Source organism: Ostrinia nubilalis, chromosome 13, assembly GCF_963855985.1.
Source record: "Ostrinia nubilalis chromosome 13, ilOstNubi1.1, whole genome shotgun sequence".
In the NCBI taxonomy this organism is placed as follows: Eukaryota; Metazoa; Arthropoda; class Insecta; order Lepidoptera; family Crambidae; genus Ostrinia; species Ostrinia nubilalis.
In genome coordinates this window covers 12891006-12914312 of record NC_087100.1, presented here as the reverse complement: position 1 = coordinate 12914312, position 23307 = coordinate 12891006, and the positions used below count along the sequence as shown (strand labels likewise).

Here is a 23307-nt window from a genome sequence, read left to right as displayed (position 1 = left end):
GCTATCATACAAATAGGACTCAAGTTTTAATAATTCCAACAGCAGCATTTTGACCATACAAAGAACTAAGCTAGGAATGCAAAATTCAATTTAATATTGAGTAATGCAATGTTTTCGATGTAAAATTCGGTGCGCCCTACTTAGGGCCAAATGTCATTCGGCTGGGGAACAATGTTGTATGTATTTGTATGAAGCCTTGAAGGTGTTATGAATACAAAGTGTGCTCTATTTCGAGGGATATGCTTTGAATATTGCTGGTGTAGTTTGCAACGTTGATGGTTAGTGAGTTGCTTTCTTGACTCGAGACTTCTAGAGGTTCTGGGTTCGATTATATTTTTCACTCTATGTCCACGCACACACAGCGCGAATACACACGCAGCGAAAATTCTCTTCAGGTCTCTGCAATTTCTGAAATAGTCACGCGGGGACTTAGAAAAATTAACGAAAAAAAAGAGAAAAATTAAAATCTAACTGAAGTACATAGCTCGAAGAGCTGATGGCCGCTGGGGCAGGAAAGTTCTTGAGTGGCGACCACGAGCTGGAAGACGTAGCGTGGGCAGGCCTCCCACTAGGTGGACCGACGATCTGATGAAGGTCGCGGGAGGTACCTGGATGCAAGCGGCGCAGGACCGGTCTTTGTGGAAATCCTTGGGGGAGGCCTTTGTCCAGCAGTGGACGTCTTTCGGCTAAAACGAACTGAAGTACACTTGGTAGGTGCAGGCCTCCCACTAGGTGGACCGACGATCTAGTGAAGGTCGCGGGAAGTGCCTGGATGCGAGCGGTGCAGGACCGGTCTTTGTGGAAATCCTTGGGTGAGGCCTTTGTCCAGCAGTGGACGTCTTTCGGCTGAAACCGAAATAAAGTACACTTCTGGTGACTTCTGTTTGGGCTTAAATTAAATTAAATAGGTGGTGTGGTCAATCAAAGCGTACTTAAAGCCTCAATATCAATTTCATCCTTCGATCGGAGCGTGCGCAAAATTTCCCTCACAAATTGGCCGTACCAAAGATGCACCGAGTGGCATTATACGAGCACCCTCAAGCACTTGGTATGTTTTGTCGCACTAACTCTTGATCTGTACGCAAACTGCCCCTGTTTGAGGCCAGTGCATAATTAAGCTTGCTATACTTGATTGGAGTGATCCATTTACTATTGTGAGTACTACGGTCTAGCTAGACTAATGACTGAAATGTAGGTAAATGGACCTAGGAAATAATTTAATGAACCATCCCATATGCTACCAACCCGCTAGGGATGATGATACGATGCTAGAATAAGATTGGTTGATGCTAGATTAAGATAGATTTGGTCGAGTAATAGAACAAAAACTAAAAATAGGAGAGTTAAAAAACATACATACATAGGTACGCCTACTGCTCGAAGATTAATTTGAAATATGTCAACACGTACCTCAATAAACGATAGTTTTACTAACTGGCATCCATTTCTTACCTTATATCAACGTTTTTAGAATTAAAGCTACAATAACTTTAATGTCTTATTTGGTAAGTCAATTTGTACATACCCAAACATTTCTAAAACAAAGCTTCAATCCAATTTTACATGCCCCATAATTTCGTTACTCAAAAGCAGTTTTGTTGCGTCATAGACAATCAAATCTTCTGTGCGTGAGTGTAGAGTTCCACGCTTGTAGTTCCACCTCATTTAAATAAGAGCACACATTGTTGAAGCACAAGTAATGGCGCAAGTACACTACGCGGGAAATTGACCGAGACAAAGCGCGAGCCCGCATCGCACACCGAAGTCCGAAGTGCGTGTTTACACTATATCGAACAATTTCCCGCATAATGTACGTTTGCACTTTAAGAGCCAAAGCACACGATGCGTTGCGGCGCCGGGCCAAAAGATATTTTATGTAAGGAAGGGCAACGGAGACAAGATATTTTATGTAAGGAAGGGCAACGGAGACACCCCGCTTTTGCAGGAACTGTTTTTTTCAGTATCCCGCCTAGCAGTAGGTATACGTGTTTTAATATTAACGTTCTCACGAACATCCCGTTTGAATATGGAATTCGAATTTTAAACACACATGTGTGTCCAGTTTTGTAGGATCCTGCATTACTGGATCCAGGAACTGGATTGCCCTGGGAACTAGCCCTAACATAGCTAGTATCATTGCTTCCGCATTTGTCCATTCATATTAACCCGCGTATAGCCTATAGCAGTGTAATATGCCTTAACGGTCTATTAAGATCTTAGATCTACTCTTATTTTATCTAGGCTCTTACTAGCAGCATAATTACGAAACCACACACCCTAAACTATGGGTGTTTTGCTTCAGGGAGTACATGCCTCGACATGCTAATTTATGCTTTAAAGCGCCCAAGAATGCAAGTCACTTTTTTGTTTTGACATTCTTAGGCTGGGTTGCAACATCTTACTCATGAAGCTACAGATAAAAATGGAGGCCACACTCCGAATACCTACTTGAAGCACAAACTAAGTATCACTATCTCGCTCTCTGTGGGCAGACTCGCTCTTTCTAAATAAACAAAAAATATAAAATTGCTCAATTTCAATGAAACCAATGTAAAATCTTTATTTCTTGACATAGGTATCATTAAAAATGATAAGTGTAATTAGTGGTAAAACGTTTTAGGAAGAAATTACTGTAAAAAATGTGAAAAATGTTTACAATGATCCAATGTCGGAAATCACGAAATAAACACTTACGCGTGGAATCTTATGTCACTTCCAGGACACCACGTACTGCCGCAACCACGCACTACAAAATTTTGCACCAATTCTTGTGATAAAACAATGATTATTTCCTGTAAACAATCTGAAACGAAATAAACTGCTTAATAAACAAAATAGTAAACAACCGCCATGATGGGCCGGATTGGGCCGATGTTGCCACATGGTACCGATTACCCAGGAATTGGGATTGTAATTCCCTGATTCGCCAACACATTAAGCCTAAATGGCCAACAATTTTGTGATTTTTTATTTAACTAGGTAATCTTAGTTTCAAATATTAATTATTTATTTGTTTAACTTCTGATTTGGTTAGTGAATTGGCGATTTCGAAGAATTTACAAGGAGATTTAAATCAGAAGATAGCAATACTACAGTTCACACTAAAAAGAGAGGTAGGGCCGCAGAGAGCGAGATAGATATAAGTAGGTATTTGACTCAAGTTTTTGTTCCAACTTTGCCCTCCATTTTTATCTTTAGCTTCATGATCTTACTTTAACTTTGACAGACGTCAAAAATCTGTCAAACGCCATACAAAAAACACCTGTTATTGTTATAGTCAAAGTTAGGTGGTGCAACTCAGCATTATTGAAAGAAAAACTTGATAAAAAATACTTTTTTTACTTATTACCTAATTATTGCTTTCTTGTTTTTGTACCTACCAAATTAGATAACGATGATAAGTCGAGTCGATAAGAATTTCACGCGAGTGAAGCCGCGGGCATAAAAGCTGGTCTCGAATAAAATTAATACTAACTGCATGTTCTTCATAAGTGTCTATGCTCAAATAGGAACGTATCAATAAACCATTTAAACATCAGACCTCTTTTTAACCGACTTAAAAAAGGAGTAGACTCTCAATTAAACTGTATGTTTTTTAATGTTTGTTCAATAATCATATTATCTTTTTACATTGTATGTTTTCATGATTGAGCATCCACAATTCAAAGCTGTAATTAATCACGAAAGGTACGAGTCCTCTTGTAATCTGCTTACATTTGAATTGCAATTACTCTCAAATTATATAGTTCTTATTACTCTCCATATCCAGAGTATATCCTTAGCAATAATAACTGAAATAATTTGTCTGTATGTCGATAATTGAATAAATGTACAGTAGGAAACGTACAGGGCCTAAGATGGCACCCTGAGGCAATCCGTGATCGGTTTTAGCTGAAGATCGATACACCTAATTACAGTGATATTAATGTTTGTAATTTGCGAGTTCGTTTGTCTCAGATTGTGGGTTGGAAGAAATATACAGGCATCTCGGATGTAGACATTTGCATAAATCTATGTTTGCTGTATTGATTAAGTTATTATTATGGGTTTAATATTTAATTTTGTTGTGTTGATTTGTTGGTTTTTACCTATGTGGCGATTAGTTTTTCTTGAAAGTTGAATAGGTTATTAGGAAATAGTTGAAGATTTGTTATTATTGAATTAAAGATATTAGACAAAAGTTACTGATTGATAGATAGTCTCTACTCAAAGTTAAATTCATTGAAATTGCTACCATTGCAACGAATTTCACTAGGTAATAAACAGTCCTAATAAACAGTCAAAATTGACTGAAAGATGGATACTCCTAATAATTGTAAGTTTCTGCATGTATCTGTTACGTTAAGAATTCTGACGGTCTCTAAAATATCGAGACCACTTGTGACCACTGCTGCAGCATAGCAGCCGAAACGTCAAGCCGTGAGTTCATAATGTAACAATTCATTGATAAACGTTAAGACCCGTGTCTTATTATTTTAGTTGAAAAGGAACGCGAAAGTTTAAAATCTTAGATCGAGATTTAAAACTGAGATATTTAACTACTTATTGCTTAGATTCCGATTGTACAAACGCCTTAGCCCATTAATTAAAACCATAGATTCATTACCGCTCAACTCATAGACAATCCCGTTGCTAGCGTCCGAGGCGATGATGATAATTCGTGCTCTAACGATGGACCGTCGATTCAATTCCGATCGTCCGATTAAATAAATAGGACAAAAGATTAGCCTTTTCCGAGAGCACTTGAAGATTTTACCGTTACTGGTTGTTTACGTCTATAAAGATGATAGGTTTGATAATCGGGAGAGTTTCAGGCTTGTGAGGAACGTGGAGGTAAGAAGCACTGGTTTTTTAGTTATGTCAAATTAGGCAGCAGATAAGTGACGTATTTTTTGACACCACAGATGACTTTATGCCTAATTTTGAATCAGAATTATTCACGTATGCACTAAAAGTTGCGGTGGATCAAAATCAGCTCTTATATGTAGATCTATTTAAATTACGGCCAGTCAGTCTTATACTAAATTAATCTTACCTCAATCGTGATTTTTAAAGCTTTAATTAATTTCATAAAATTCGCTAGCCTTCCAAGATCTTTGGTTGCATGCGGTCTATTCTTTAATGACCATCCTGTTTGAAACCTCCGATTTTTAAGCCTCAACCGTTTTACGCCTTTGCGTGTTCAATTAGCCAATGTTACCAACCGTAGAGCGGGTGCTTCCGCGCGCTGGGTGGCAGGCCTGCCAACCGTTGAGCCATTAACCTGACAGTTCTGTCCACAGATTAGACAGAGTGTGTGGTACTGGCCACGCTTAATTGCAACGTTGTTCGCTGCGTTCGTGTCCCCATATCTGCATTGTAACATGGTCTTTAGTTGTTAAAAATCTATGAGAAAATTACTGCTGCAAGCGAAATGCTTTCCGTGTTCTCATTGCCTTCACGGTGTTGTTATGTTATTATTTCTAGTTCGTAAACCGCGCTAGATAAACCTTTTTGTTTATAGGGTGGAGACTGCTATGGCCAGTGCAATTACAATTATGGTGGATAGTGAATTATTCGCAAGGGTATCTAGTGTTAATTTCAAAGGTAATAAACAAATAGTAATAGAACATCGGCAGAAGAGAGAAAGGAGTAACATCTTGTAAGAAATAGTAAGAGGAAAGCCGCTAGTTAGGTGCTTAAACCAAACAAGTTAATACAAACTATGCCATTAATGTCTTAACTAGCTTGTCACCGCAAAAACGCGGCAAAAACGCTGCGTGCGCTGCGCCGACGCAATCACCGGCTATTCATCGAACGAGGATCTTAATGGCCGACCATAGACAATACAATATAATAAATGAGTTCGCATGTGTTTGTCGTTGAAAGTTTACATAATGGCGTTAGTTTCATTTTAAATTATACTGTTAGAAAGTTTTTTATATTCTTTAGGATCATTTCATGATGAAGTTAATTTAATTGTAGAGTTTAATATTAGAGAAAAGCTGTATAAAAATTGTACCAAAGTGCGGTATGACGTCGGTTACCTAATACCGTTAACAAATTGCACGTAATAATAAGAATGTCGCATCGGTATCATACAAAATGAGTGTTAAATTGTCGCCTACAAACTGCTGTCATCAGTTAATGATTGATACTTATCAAAAACTTAGTGAACAATATGTCAAATCAGCACAGTTTGTCCAAAAGTCATTAATTGCAGGGTATTTAGTGTATCACCACAGCTTACTCCCTTCCAAGCTATAGTAATTAATGTAAGGAATATCCTTGGGTTATGGGGTACCTACCAAATTACGGATACCCGGAGGCTTTTCCCGACTAAACCAGACTACCTACTTAGGGGTAATTTAGAAATTACCTCCCATATTTAGGTCCCTACGCTCAAGGCTATTCCCTGAGCTACCAATCTAATGGGTTATCAAATACTAAGAATTTTTTGAAATTTAAGATGTTGTTGTGTAACTTTCTTTGGTTAATAAGCATAATTATATGAATGAAATGAAATATATTTGCTTAGAAGCCACATTTAGATGCTCTCTACATATTATCACCGTTTACCATGTCCGTCTCTTTTATTAAAAAAATCTGGTAAGTAGTTGTATTATTGTATTTTCTCAACTTAGAATTAGGCTTTATTTATAATCAAAAATAGTGCATTCTTTAGGACGAACTGAAAGGCTTTCTGTCACTTTTACTAGACAATGGTGCAGACTATATCTAAACCAATCAGGAACTGAAATCTAAACCATTTTCAAACAGTATAGAGACGGCCTAACCGCTATCTACCAATCACCTGAACTCTACAATCTGGTGCTTTACCATCTAACAACATTTTACTTTAATTACAATGCATGCGGGCGAAATATGAATCATAATTGCAAATTACGGTTGCGGAGCCCGATCCCTTAGGGCCGGGCGAGCGGCGCGCACGCACCTTATGATAAACGGGCTGCAATTGGGACGGAACAATCGTCGGGCTTGCTTAGGATGTAGTCAGAGTTCCTCCATTTCTTCTGACTTTTTTTATTAAGTACATGAGTACTTAACAGCTTGATGTTTCGGCTGTGCTGTTATATCTGCGGTCAAAAGCAGAAGTGGGTTACAGCGTCGTCCGCTATTATTCCGATTATTTTTGTTTTGTTTTATTTTTGTATTATTAGTTTGTATTATTTTTTCCTGGGACAAACTTGGCTTTCACTCTTTTTGGGTCAACTGGCTACGTAGGACTTGCAGAAGTGGGAATGAGAGGTGGGAAAGTAAGAGACTTTCCCACACATGATATCAGCATATAGCCTCCCATACATACGTTTCGCCGCCAGGAATCTAAATTTTTAGGGTGCTCCTAACTCTTAAGCGCAGCAGGTAGGCCTTTTTACTTCTAAACTATGTATGGTGCTGGTATTTATGTTGTCCAGCACTATTTTCTTCCAACTGCTTCCAGCTGCTTTGCATATTACTATATCGTCGCTCCCTTATTGAAGTTTTGCTTTCATTAATAAAACTGAATCTATGGCTTTGTCCATGTGACTTGTATTGAAATCCAAAGATAACATCTATCCAAACAAATACCGTCATGTTAACAGTTTCTCTTGCCAAGCTATAAACACAACAGACCTAACGTCAGATACGTTAAGATGCTGTAAATTCCACATTTTATAGTCAAGGGTCAAGTACCTCGTGTCAATGTGCGCGCGCCGAAACCGATCGCCCATTAGTGTTCGTTGGATAAAATATTGGGAACTGCATTTTGGGGCGAGGTAGAGATGACAGCGAATTTGTAGTTAAAGTTGTGTCTTTCATAAGTAGGTACACTAGAGGGTCATTACTGCACTATTACTAAAATATTTACGAAAAATGGAGCATTGAGGATCAAAATAGGGCAAAATTGTTCATTTGAATGTAGGTCTACCTTCATCACACCACCTTACACTACACACCTGCATCTACTCTGTATGCAAGAAGGTAAGATATTAGCGAATAATTAATATCGCCTGTGCTTACATATTAAGGCAGTTTACAAAAATACATCACACATTAAGTAAAGTTCTCTGCACACTGTGTAGATAAATAGATCTGCCAAAAGACGTGTATTTATGACATTACAAAAAGTTGATTTATAAAGTTGTGCAGTGTGCTTTTGTTGTCATTTACCTACCTAAGCATTTGTTTATAATGTTAATAATATGCATCATGTTGATAAGAAGATGTTGTTTTCTTTAATATAGAGTTTATCTTCCCTTCTTCCTTTTCCTTCATCTTATTATTTGAGAATTAGTTTTCCCTCTTAATATCAATACTCACAGTTTATTACCAAGTAAAATACAGGGGCAATAAGGTACATTGATCAATCTCGTCAGTCAGATTTCAAAATAATCCTAAACGTGACAACATCGACGTTTATTTGTGCGGTTAACAAGGCTTAATAAATTTTGTGGTCAGTTAATTACGTCCAGGTCCAATTAAAATAATCTTGAGCATTTATTTTCGATTTGATTGGGTTTACATGGTTCGATTTGTGAAGTGATATAAAAATAAGCTTTAATGTAAAACGGAAATACCAAATTTTTTACGCTTTTTGTAGAGTAGTACTTAGTAACTTCAGCGTTCGTTTCAGCCAAATGACGTCCACTGCTGGACAAAGGCCTCCCCAAGGATTTCCTCAACGAACGGTCCTGCGCCGCCCGCATCCAGGCACCTCCCGCGACCTTCACCCAGATCGTTCGTTCATCTAGTGGGAGGTCTGCCTACACTACGTCTTCCGGCTCGTGGATATGATTTCATAAATTGTAGTTCAATAGCACACCATCATAATCATTGTCACCCCGAATACATGGTCTATTCCACTTTGCTCACTTGTAAAATAGACCCCCAAGCGACACTTTGGTGTTCTTTGATCAATCCTGGATAAGAAGTCCACTTTGATCACCTTAGGTGATGGCGAAAGTGGTTTAGACCGAATACATTGGACTTATTGTTAATTTCACATAAAACGACTTACCGTTGTACTATCACACGCATTAAAATAAACAACCACATAATTTATCTAATAGAAACAGTAGCTATATTATAATGGCTTCTATTTATTTGCATGTAAACAGACGCCATAAAGTCAGCCTTGAAGCAAGGCTGCCGTGGGAACGACACGCTTTCGCATTTATTTCATTTGTGATCAGTTTTTGCTCACATACCAATCTCTCTTCCTATTGGACAGTTAAAGTTAATCCGGTAGCAGTGTTAAACCATAGCAAATATTTTAATTTCTCATTTACAACTTGCCCATGTCAATTATTATGTATTACTATGTCACGTACAGTTAGCAACATCATACATGCCTATGTAACGTTACATTAAATAAGTACTTATTTTTGTTTCAAAATTGCACCTCATCGTCAGATCTCACAGTCCTCCTTCTGCCTTCAAATTTATCTGAGTCAAATGGAGGATTTGGTCTACACTTCGATATTCGGATATAATTATGCTCTCTTAGTCGTCTCTTACACATCCAAGAGAAGAGTGGTCCTATTGTATTCTGCCAAAACCTGGTTGAGGATTCCGGGTGAAGCTCGCCTCCACCTTCGACCTGATCATCACTTACCATCAGGTGAGATACAGGCCAAGATCTTCCTCGTTGTGGATTAAAAAAACCACACGACTTTAACTACAAGATGCCACAGTGTTTAGAAAATCAGGAAACATTGATATTATCCACAGATTTGTGATAATATCCGAGAGGGTGATAAACGTCAATTTACAACAATCTCGAAATAAACTAATTTCATTACATCAGATTGTATCAGAATTGCATAGTAACATAGATAGCAAGCGACTGCGGGGCTATAAGAACACTATTCATATAATACCATTGACAGCCTTGAGATAACCTCGTGGGAAGTCGCCAGGCTTTCAGATTTATTTCATTTTGTTACACAATACAGTCAAAATCAGTAATCTCACTTCTAAGTAAGAAGACCGTCAAAGTAGCAGTTAAGCACGAGTTAAATTTTATGTTTACTGGCTGAATGTAAAAAAGTAATAACGAGTTTGTTTGATAAATAAAACGACTGAAAAATAAATTATTACTAAGGTTTAGAGTTATTTATCTAAGCTGCAAGCAGGGTTCATCAAGTCAAATTTAAATGAATACGCGTCTATGAAGCTACTGTAAGTCTAAAGTCAAAATTTTTGTTGAGTAGGTACTTAGTTAGGTCCTTTCCAGTGAGCTTATACACGTCCCAAATATAGCTTGCCCTACTACCACCACTTTGGGACAACATATGGGCTGGTGCTGAGAAATGACGGATGAAACTCAGTCATATTTGCACTCACCAAGATGGATGGAGTTAATGTAAAGTAACTAAGGTCCTGTCACTGGCCAGTGGCGTCAACTGTTAAGTGTAAAAAAGTAGCCCTCATCTAAACCGCTTAAGTTAGACGCTTGAAATTTGGCATGCAGGTACCTTAGTAAACTTAAAGCTTAGTTACAACAGGATATTGCTAAATTCCCACGGGATCGGGATTTAGCGGGAAAAAACATTTGTATGAAAAAATCTAAACCGCGTAAGATAGATGAAGGGGATAAAACGGGATTCACGCGTACGAAGTCGCGGGCGGCCGCTAGTTTAGGCCATATGAAATTAATAACACTTTCTGTATCATGTGTCGCTAATTTTGTACTTTTTAATATTTTTATTTTTACAACTTGGAGATTACAGAACCTACTGTATTCACTTCCACTGGTGTCTGTTATCTACGCTGCCGTTTTTGCAGCGTATGCTAATACCCTGGCCCTCTATTGGGCAATCTGGACCGAATCCGGGTTCGTTTACTACCTAGATTTTATCTGTTAGTTTACGGGTATTGTTAAGTTTATAGTTTTGTTTTGCATTCGAATTGATTTGTGTGAGGAGCGTGGTTATTTACGTGTATGGGATTTGATGGTCTTTTGTTAAAGTAGATGTGAAGGTGTGTTTTATTGAATTACTAGCTGACCCGGCGAATTTCGTACCGCTTATGTTCATCAGAATTGTGAGATTCTAACGGTGAATGAATTTTTCAAATCTTTCCAGAAGTTTCAGAGCCTATTCAATACAAACGAACAATCAAATCTTTCCTCTTTATAATATTACCTATGTAAGGGCGTATTAAACTATGTCTTAAACCCATTTATTAAGAAATATTTTTAAAACGTAGTATGATTGGTGTCAAAGTCAATCAATACACACTTATTCAAAGAAAATCGTGATCCCATCAAAAACAATACTTGTCAAAAAAACCAAGTCTCGCAACTCAGTTGTTCTACGGTAAAAAGTTGTGAGATCCATGTAATACCAAGTCCAGGCCAGGAAATCTTTAACGTTTTACATAAATTATTGATTTGGCCATCGCACTAAATAATTTAATTTAGGTACACGTGTTTTCATGCGATGGCCAAGTCAATATATTTATGTAAAACGTTAAAGATTTCCTGGCCTGGACATGGTAATACATGGATCTCACAACTTTTTACCGTAGAACAACTGAGTTGCGAGACTTGGTTTTTTTGACAAGTATTGTTTTTGATGGGATCTCATTTCTTTTTGTATTTTGTAGACAGCAGTTATGTATCTAGAAAACTGGACCGAAATTGAAAAATTTTACTCGACTTGGCGGTTGCACTACCTTGCCCCCAAATATTTTAGTTTTTCCTTGATTCATACACCAAACACTACTTATATTCCAAATTTGAAGCTTCTAGGTCTGCTAGAAGTGCCTTAGAATTTTGATGATCGGTGAGTCAATCAGTGAGTCAGTGAGTGACAAAATTAAGTAACTTTGACCCGTTATAATTCTTAAACTACTGGTTCAAATTGAATGAAATTTGAAATATACCGTGTCTTTACAATGCCTGCATAGCTAATGAAAATTCAGCCTTCTAGTTTTATCCACAACAAAGTTACAGGCGGTCGAAAATGGCCTGAATTGCTTCGAGAAAAGGATGGTACGGCCGTGCCGCTTTTTTGCTCGACTTGGTGGATTCTTCCATAGTTCAGAATTAATGTTTATTATTGCATTCATTTACTTGTTTTAACATACTGTCGCGGTATTGGGCTCTATGTTTATGGCATAACTCTTACTAACCGCTTCGAACTGGTTTCATAGTTATTTTGCGGTTGTCAGACACGTATCCTTGTGGAGACTATGAAATAATTAGCGTTTTCAATTGAATGTTTATACATACTCGTGGGTATAATGTAACCATGTAACCATCATTATACCTATCTGTGTAAGCCATAGCGATCATTATAATGATGACTCTAGAAATAGACTGACAATAGACAATGTACCTAAATAGTCGATTTTCATGTGACATAGTCGATAATACATCATGATCACCATCATTTCAGCCACAGTACGTCCACTGCTGAACTTCGGTCAATGGCTTCCACATCGCCCGGTTGGTAGCGGCCTGCATCCAGCGCCTTTCTGCTACCTTTATCAGGTCGTCGGTCCACCTTGAGGGTGGACGTTTTTTATTTAATTTAAAAAGCGAACTGAGTAGCGACAACGAAATAATTTTTCGAAATGTACAGTGAAAGTGGTTTATTTCATTAGAATCTAAACTTAGGATGTAGAGAGAGCCTCTATATTATACAAGAATATGAATATCAAAAATAATTCCAGTACTATTGTTTCTTTATTCTTAAAGACTTTTCCCAACATGTATTTTATGATACCTACACAGTAAAACTTCAACTATTAAGATAACAGCTCGTAAAAGAGCATATTCTTATGTCAGCAATAACCTTACAAATTACCTCAGCATTATTACATAACAATTACGTGCAATTAATTATGTAACCCAGCCAATAATTAGAACTGCGTCAATTCAATCACCATTCAAACTCTAATAGAATACACAAAGTCCATTGAGAGCTAGTTCAATACTAAACACATTCATTAAAAGCCAATAAGCGTTCAAAATACGCCTTTCTATGCGTAGACGCATCATCGATAATTATCTGGTACAAAGGAAAAATGTAACAACACTAGCACAAAAGGCCTATAGAGACGCGACGTACAAAAGGCCGAATGTCGATGCAGGGATGTCCAATGTCCATGGGTTTTTGGGTTTTCTTATAAATTAATTAAGCTGACTTTTACTTTTTAATAAGTCCATGGGTTTTGGGTATTTTCTTATAAATTAACTATGCTGACTTTTACTTTTTAATAAGTTTTATAGCACCCATATCATGAGTACGGAAACTCGAATTAAGCTTCATTCTTCATACCACTCATAACAATTACCATGACCCAAACTAAACAGAGCTTTTCTGTCTAATGTAATGTTTCCCCGAATTACCCTTATTTTATGCGAATTTATACAAGTAGGTAAATATGTACAATGTACAGTCACGGAATGAAAAGGTTCGTCAGTTTTCAAATTGATTCCTTCAACGAATCGCGAGCACATATTACCTTTTGAAACTATGTTACAGAATGATCTCGAGTTAGAGAAAATAATCTTTAACTGTTCGTCAGTAAAGTTCAAAATTATTCAGATCAAAGTTGTTTGACGATTTATCTTGTCAAGAAGATTATTATGATTGATAAACTAAAACCTTCTTGTTGGTTCAACCTGCCATTATTATTTCTATTAAATAAAAAAAACTATTGTCAATTAGTCAATGTCATCATTGCATTGCACTGATGGGATAGAAAAATAAACAAGCAAAACCTTATTCGTTAGCAAACGTCATATTTAAATTTAAATGTTAGCAGCACTGTTTCTTGCACTGTTATGTTGGCAGGTTTGACTCTTACAGTACCTAGTGAAGCGAAAACCGACACTAAGGTGACGAACCTTTTCATTCCGCGACTGTACATATTAATATGGTAATTTTATACCACATGACTCAAACTAAGCAGAGCTTTTCGCAAATGTAACTTTCTCCTAAACACTTATTTAATGCTAACTTTATCAAATCATTATTAAATGTTAACGCGCAAAAGTAATTTATATTATTGGAATTACTATTAGTAAATGTATTTTAAATAAACCCATGGTAACGAGAGATGCATTCCAATTAAACCATTGCCAGCCCTACGACTATCGATTGGATTTTACAAATAAATCGATTTAATTGAAACGTCGATCAGTCGGTCGCGTGCGATCGCTTTTTGTTTTTATGTTCTTCCCAAAGAACAAAGATGCGCGTGAGTCGGCGTCATAGAGATCAATTTGATGTCGAGATTAGTTTTTGTAATTTTATCTGATGTTTCAAGATGTAGATACAAGTTAATATCATTTATTAGTTTATGTTACGTTGGTTATTATTATGTTGGACTTGGTTATAATAACTCAATAGAGTATTTCAATTATGGAAAAGACGATTTAATAAAATCCAGGTTATGATTGTTTTTGCGCATAATTTAAGACCGTATTAAAAATCTAATCTCAGGAATAATTTAAAAGGTATGTAAAGACATTTCTTATTAAAATTCAACAAAGAACAGGAATGACTGAACGAGCATAACTTTAACAATAAACTAGAACTCAGGACAGTCAGAACAGTTGTTGACACAAGGATCATCTCATACAATAATATTAATATTATATTGTAGGCCACTACAACACAATATTTAGATTATGAAACCTTCAATGTAGGAGCAGTTAAGTTTTTATAGTCGGAAGTTAAACGATAAACATACAAAATGCTATCTTACAAACAGTCTCATGGCATAAACAACATTTTTACATCTTTATTCCCTTTCATATCAATTTTTATCGCATAACTGTTTCTCACGTTTTCTATCGAATCAATTGACAACGCTACTGGACCTACCGCGTTGTACTTTCTATCAGGGATGTTATGGATATCCGTAACCGTAACCAAAACTATCGGATATCCGAAATAAAAAAATATCCGTAACCGAAACAGATTTATAAGTTTCGGATCAAGGCGGAGTCTAAATCTTAATAATTTTGTTATTTGTTAGGTACTTGTCTTGTCTGGCATCCCGTGGCACCAATCTGATATAGGTACCCGCCTGTTTTACCTTTATCATAGGTACCGTCATAGTACCTACATAAAGTTGCTATGTGGTAGCGCAGAAAGTTGCTATTTGAATTTAACCTTTTTAAAATCCTAATATCCGTAACCGTAATTATCCGAAACTTTCGGATACTCCGAAATGATTTACTATCCGTATCCGTAACCGAAACCGGTATAATATTATTCAAATATCCGTAACCGTATCCATGACCGAAACTTCATATCCATAACATCCCTGCTTTCTATAGCCCATGGTCTATGGTCCTTTCAAACGGTTGTGACCGTTATATCTATGTGATAAGGTATGGTTTGCCAGTGGGAGGCAGAAATATGGTTTATTTTATAGGTTAGATCATTTATTAGAGTAGTCGACGGCTCGAAGACAGCAGCTGTTTTGATTGCGACTGCACAGGGACGGATTCAAGGATAGCTGTGATTTGTGTATAAGACGCGTGGTATGGTAAAAGCAATACTACACCAAATTTGATATAATTAATTCCCAAACAAAAGTGAAAATCGATTCTCAATGTACTCACGTTATGTTAAGACATCCTAGAAACGTGTTATTTGGCAATAAAAATGTAAAATACACTTTACATTTTCCGGTGCCGGGTTTAGCAAAAATGACTGAATTTCTTACGCTGCTTCTTCTCAGTACTGGCCCATTTATTGTCCCAAAGCATTGGTAAGGTTGGGACTGGGACTTGGACGTGTAAAAGTGTTATAAAGCCTAATTGCTAAAATATAATGAGTTTTATGAGATATATATAGAATATTCATCGCTTGATAAAACAGCCTATATTGTTATGTCTTTTGCATATCTTTGTAAAATATTTTTAGTGTAACGAGTATGTGAAAAACAGATTATCTATCTTACCATAAAATATGATGTTCCTTATCCACCCTATCCCTTATTACATCCCTGAGTCCTACAGGTATGTTTATTCAACTAGGAAACCCATTGATCGGTGGAAATGTGCTGTTAGGCGGCGATGTAGTTCTTACACATGAGAGCCAATGGTTCAATTATACACTGGGGACGGTGGCTTAGCACATTCTATGCATTTTATCGCAAAATAACTCCTGTTGAAACTACATATTAACTCGCTTTATAGAAGCCTTACGTCCGTATTCACAAACATTACTATGAGGTCTCACAGTGCGCGTGGACGCACAGGGTGACATACGAACCAAGCACAGAGCTCGATTCAACGCTGTGCATTCGATTTGCTGCGTCACTAAAGCAAGCATCGTTTGTGAATGCGGGTGTTAATGCAAAAAACAAATGACTTTATGATAAAGTCATAAATCATTAACTTGTTTTACTTGGTTATAAAATCACGCGGTTAAAAACCGTGGTTGTTTAGCCGTAGTGCAGACTCGGCCTAATTCTAATTTTAGTCTTAAAATAGCTCCTAAGAAAACCACTTAAAGCTTTACAAAAGCCTTCTTGCAAAATAAATGAGTGATGACTTTAGTCAACAACATTTCATACATTTTGTCAAATAAAAGCTCATATGAAAACAGCATAATGATGCGGCTAGATGCTTATATTGGGGCTCATTATGATACGAAAATAATACGAGAAGAATTAATTACATGTAAAACATGAAAATTACCTGTATGAAGACAATTGATGAACGGTCAATCTGAAACAATAAAAGCATTTTCTTATTCAATGGAAAAAGATTACAGCTTAAGAAAAGGAAAAGTGCTTTCGAAAAAGAAAAGTTCTTTTGAAAACGTTTCGACATTTCCAACTCAATATGATATTCTGTAATTAGCTGTAAGTTTTATTCAATACTATGTATAATATTACCAATAATGTATCGCCGTTGATTTCCCAAATAAATTAAAAAAATAATAAATAAGAAAAGACATGATGTACCTAATGACCGTACTTATACAAATATTAAACAAAGAAGAGTCTTATTCCTAAAAATAGCTTTAATATTATAATACTTGAGCATAGATCCTCTTAAGATATCAGTTTACATTACAGGAAGAAGATTGATCCAAAAATACTTTCGTAATATTCTATTAACTGCCCTCTCTATTACAAGTCTGATCTCTATCACAGTGGCTTATTCAAGTACGATACATGGCCTACAAGCGCTGCCTGTCCTTCATAAATCATATCTTATCGACCCACAATTTGATGTTTAGTCTATCATCTGCGCCGGACCATAAATCAGATGGTTCTATCGATGTCGATAATCGTCTGGGTGCACCCCTACCCCACAGTTACTCTACTTCGGATCTAGGTCTGGCCACGGGCTAGTTTGCGTCTTGCCACAGTCAAAATAAGACGTAGTTTGTGTGAGTGATTTGGTATAAGAGTAAAAAGGGTTTCAATTACAGCTGCATCAAAAATGTAGGTGAAAATACTGGCCAGTTACAATTAGAGAAACAATCATAAAAAAATAAAAAAATACAAACTAACGCCCGTATTCATAAACATTACTATGAAGTCTCACAGTGCACGTGGACGCACAGGGTAACACACAAACCAATCACAGAGCTCTATTCAAATATTAGATTTGCCGCTTAACTTAAGCAAGCATCGTTTGTGAATTCAGGCGTAAGACTGTTATATAAGTATTCAGTTCAGTAAAAGGCTACTTAAATCCACGGGCCATTTATCACAAAGTCAAAATCGATTAACTATGGTTTATTTTTCTTTTAATTATTTGGAAACAGCTTTATGTATACGCAAGCATTTACTTGGCAGCTGAAATACGCTCCTGTAATAATATTGATAAAACATCTTTCTTATTCTATCGTCATCGTGATAGAACATAGAACTCATTGAATGAAGGTATACTACTACTTCAATTTTACTATAGTCCAAGTCCAATTCTGCAGAAGAATTTCTATAATTTATTTATATTTGTCTCCCTTTCTCATTCAGATAAGCTACCACGAGGAAGAGAGACGGACAGAATTAGAAATAGACATCTTTTTGGCCGAAAGGCTGAAATCTAATCGGCGCAATCTAGGTAAATCTGGTATACCTATGGCTTTAGGTCTAAGATTGTATCGTTCTATTTCCTTTAGTATCGTCTTCAGAATAAAACAGAAAATAGCTTTTTACAAAATGTAAAGTACGAGTAATCATTTTGGGCACGTGACATTTTGGGGACTGTTTGCACGTATCTGCTGTTGGTATTTGATTTTGTGCCTTATTATTCTCATTTTCATGTTTGTTGTTTCTGCTATACTTAAACCTATGCCAAAAAATGTGTATCATCGATGCTCAGTTTCGTCTTGTTTTTTAAATACCTGCGCCTCTCCACCACTGCAATCAGGCGACCATTGAAAACCAGCGTTGTGGTGCTACGCACTGCGGCATTATGCTGAGCCTGATTGGCATAATTTTTAAATTAATTATTTAACGTAAGTTCTGTAATTTGTCGTTTTAGTGTACCAAATAAATGTATTTTTTCTTTCTTTCATTTTAAACAGTCCTTAAAACACGTAGCTTCACTCCTAATTTAAGAAGTCATCCAATAAACCTACATTAGATTTAAGCTGTACCTAATGTCGACTAACCGACCATATAATGGGGCCATTACGTAGACTTCAGTACTAAACCCGACCAAGCACGTGAACACAAGACGAAGTGTTATTTCTTTCGTGTGTTTAAAGTCGCCATTGAAGAGTCTAACTACACAGTTCTTCTCCGAGATTTGTACATTTCGTATAGAACTTTAAAACGGTAAGTTCCAAATATTACCTTCAGTATACATTTTGCTACATTTTGACCTTTTTCCTCAACTGAAAGATCTCCTTCCGAATTTTATCCCTGAAAGAGATGCCAAGCATTGTTTCATAGCTCGCCGAATGCCGTTATACTTATCAATAAAGGTAAATCCTTTCGGCTACTTAAATTATTCATAGTACTTATGAAAATAAAAACTATACTTAAACGTTTGCATTTATTTGAGTTTTTTTTGACAAAATTCGCTCAAGCAAGCTATAGCAAATAGTCTAACTGTGTAACATTTTGTCCTCACATACCAGCCATACAAACCTAACATCTGCCGCGCGCGCGCCGCCTGTCAGTCCGCGGTAGGAATTTCAATTCACGTCGCATGATTGAGGACTGATATCGGAATCTGTTTTAATGGGGACTGGTATTTCGCGGACCGCATGTTGTTTAAGTTTAGCTAGATATATACGCTATGGGGATGTTGTATGTTTTTTGCTATTTTTGATAGCGATTTTATGCTTATTATAACGTTTTATCGAATTTTCTGTTTTGTATAGATCCACCTACAAGGTGGGCGCTGCTGGACGCAGGCCGCTACCAATCGATCAACGTGGAAAGCATTGGGGGAGGCCTATGTTCAGCAGTGGACGTCCTATGGCTGAAATGATGATGATGATGATGATAACCTACAAGGTGGACCGACGACCTCATAATTGCGCTGGATGCAGGCTTCTACCAACCGGTCAATCTGGAAACTATTGGGGGAGGCCTATGTTCAACAGTGGATGTCCTGTGACTGAAATGATAATAGATTCTTATTATCTGAATTTAGAACAATTACTTATTTAATTTATGTTGTAGCAACACTTTAATAAACGACTAAAATTGATTTTTTTTTTGGTGGTGGAAATTCAATATGGACTGAAGATTTTCTTAAGTGTAGGGTGTAATTTCATAAGACTGGCCTAAGACGGAAAATCATGGAAAATTTTCTTTACTACGATAATGAAAAGTTAAAGTGCTATGAACATGAAACCCAGGTTTTTTTTAATTTCCCTCTGTAAGTTGTTTTGTTTATTATCTTACCATTTCATGCCTGTCTGCCATTAACGTTTATCAACTATGTTTATGTATATTTTCTGACATTGCAGTATCATAATCTTTGACAAACTCGATCATTTCTCTCACAACACTGTTGCTGGGTGTTCATCAAATGTATCAGAAATCTTAAGCTGTGCTTGTCACAGTCAAGCTATCAGAGAGACGATGCATTACTGCGATTGGCGTGCAGATTGTAGTTGTGAGTCATTTGACTTATTTATTTATCCTTAAGCCTGTAAACGATATTTTAAAGTCATCTTTTTCTCTTCTGTCATAAAATTTCGTTGCCATTCGTTCGTTCTTTTCAGACAAACGGCGTCCACTGCTGGACAAAAACTGTGTAAAACCCCAAATGCCTAATCTCATTTTTAAGATACTGACTTCATTATGAATTGCATTTCAGAAGAATACGCATTTCTATAAACTATTATTTAAGTATGTAATTATTCTGTGAACTTGATCATCTTTGATCAGTCATACTGACGACAGAAGCGTAAAATAACCACATTTAAATCTAGAGTCTTCAATTAATGCTGAATCAATTAAGCTTTTTTTATAACCAAATGCTCGCTAAAAATAGTTTGTGCAAGTTATTTGCATGAGAAGGTGACTATGTTAAAGAATAAAATTATTTTGATAGATACTATTATTATGTTGCAGTTCTTGCACTACAGAAGAAAAACTTTCTAGGAACAAGCTTCTCTAGCACATACGAAGAGGAAAATGTAAGTTACTTCATTTAATTTTAAAAGCGTAAATCAACCTGTCAGAAAAGAAGACGTTTCTCTGCGTGTAAGTCTTTAAGTTGTGGCAACTTTTTCCTGGCGCCCACACGATTGAAGAATAACGAATAATTAATGTCTCCCATTTCCCCAAACCTTTGCTTTGCTACCCTACGCGCGCAGCCGAGTCGTGCAAAAACGCGGTGAGATCATCGCTGTAGTGTCATTTGGACGTGACGTGTGCGATCCGACGCGTTGATCATGATCGAGGGCTGATATGCAAGCCCTTGGGACTATGGTCTGTTTCCCACTGTTGATCTTTAATAAGTTGGTAGGTAGGTTTATGCATGCATTTGCAAGTCAGGAAATAGTGCAATGATTGCAAGAAAATACCATAGGATGAAATGAGAGAACTGAAAATTTTGGATTATTCGTTTGTGATTAATTGAGAAAAAGTAAACCGAAAATGCTCAAAAACATTTTTTTATGCATAACGAGGCAGGTATTTGACCACAATCGCACCTGATGTTAAGTGGGATGCAGTCTAGGATGATACATATCTGCCCTGTAAGTGCCTATTCACTCTATTGTTATGAATGTTACCTGCTATTTAGCTTCTCACTTGATTTTAGTGTCCCAGAAATCTGTGTAGGTACCATCTTGTTGTAGAGATGAAGTCACTAATTGACTAATTCTCTCTCTTAATGGTAATTTTTGGGCTCATATCTACTTTAAACCCAAAAAATATGGATTCACTAAATACTAATCCAGAATTTTTGACATGAGTTAGAGAAAAATATGAAACAATATTACTCAAAGTATGGAGTTCTAGACTTTAGTAATTTGAAGTTTCAATGGTGCGCAGCTAATTAAATAATAAAAGCTTGCAAAAACAGTGATTGTCTAATCTGGAACGTGCAAATTACTATTAAAAACGGTATATTGCAATATGGGGAAGCCAATAGGTTAGTCATAAAACAGTGTACAGCACCATCACAATTTAGTTGAAAAATAGCTCTTTTTACCACGCCATAAGATGCTAGTTTTTACCTTGATGTGCTGTCGGCTGTACTTGGCTAAACAAACTACTTATGGGTTGGAAACACGAACATGGTGTATTTCTCACGGCCAGAAGTGTAGATCATGGATCATGGTTGATCCATAGGCTGATAGGACGCGCACGGAACTTTCCTATGATATTACTCATCAACGAAGAAAGAAAGTATATTATGATATCTCACTATAAAAATCTCCTTTTATTTTTCTGCTGTAACACTTAATCCTGTAATTTATTTTACCGTGTAGATTGTAATAAAAATCCCCTTAAAAAGTAGCCTGAAAAAATGATACCGCGAAGTAAAACGGAACAGCGCCATCTCTTGGCCAATTCGGAATTATTTTTACACACTGCATCAAGAAAGTCCTTACTTCTTTGAAACTGAAGGTAAGAACATTTAATATCTAGATATGAAAGGTATTTGCTCCGTTAGCCAGATCAAGATTTGATCAATGATAGGACATAGTCTGACGCCCATTATGTTAAGTCCTAGGTCTCATGCTAATGCAGGAATGCACGTTCATTTACATTCGCGACCTACAAATGGCTTCACATCCTGGTAAAACTACAGTCACCTTGAGTTAAATTTGAACTAGACACTATCATCCCTATTTACTAAAGACTTCATTAACATTTGTGTATTACTCACTTTAATGTAAAAGGCGTGAGAAATCAACAGATTCCCAGAGGACAGGGTTGTCTAAAAGAGAACGATAAGACGGCCTAAATTATTCCTTTTTGATTTTGTATCCTATAAAAGCGAAAGGAATGAGTCAGTGAGACTCACTCACTCATCACGAAATCTCAGAAACTACAAGCGCTAGGAGTAGGTGCTCACAAAGAAGGGATTTTGCAAAATTCAACCCCTAAGGGTGTAAAACGGGATCCACTCGTACGAAGTTGCGGGAGGCCGCTGTTTCTTATATTTGCCTGTATAAATGGTAGGGCCTATCTACTTAAGTTGTTGACAAGTATCAACACGGTTATGACTCATGCAACTATACCACAGTATATCCAAGCATTATGTCATAATTAAGTAAGAAAAATACAGCAAAACATAATTTGCAGTACCTTACATAACAAACGAAAGAAATTGGTTGCCTCAAAAGGGTACAACGACCGCAACATCAATTGATGCCACTAATTAATGGTGTGGGATTAAACAAGCCTAATCAATTGTGAAGAGATAATTACTGCAATCACACTGCTATGAAATCACGACTCTTGACAAATGGTCTATCTTCATTTGTTAATAGTGATGTAGATTGTCGATATACTTGACGTAAGTGTCGACAAAAAAATTGAGGAAGGAATAAATGTGTAGGTATTCAATATTTTTAATAATTGTGTTGTACAATACTTATTTATAATGAAGCAGCTCTATAAAATACTACCATTCATATAATTAAATCATTCACAAGAAATTAAGTTTTATCACTTTCATTTGTTTACTTACTAATTTATGATATCACGTTTTCCAATCAGCAATTCCTCAATTACCTGTAACAAATTTAAAAATATTTTTATATTAAACAAAGTCTTAATCCAATATTTTATGAAATATTTACAGTTGGAATAAGAAAAAAGAGTAAGATTAATAATAAACTTGAAAGGCTTTAATAAAGACTCAGTTGCTTCTGAAGAATAATTTCTTAGAGGTAGGTTTTAAGTTAGCACAATATC

General features: G+C 36.5%; 1 long non-coding RNA gene across 1 annotated transcript in view; it reads right to left on the bottom strand.

Annotated features, from left to right (window-relative positions):
- The window catches only part of LOC135077744 (uncharacterized), a 144515-nt gene that overhangs the window by 11388 nt on the left and 109820 nt on the right, over positions 1-23307 (bottom strand). The window contains exon 2 of the long non-coding RNA XR_010258497.1: positions 16652-16681. This is a non-coding gene — a long non-coding RNA (uncharacterized LOC135077744). The remainder of the gene's footprint in view (positions 1-16651; positions 16682-23307) is intronic.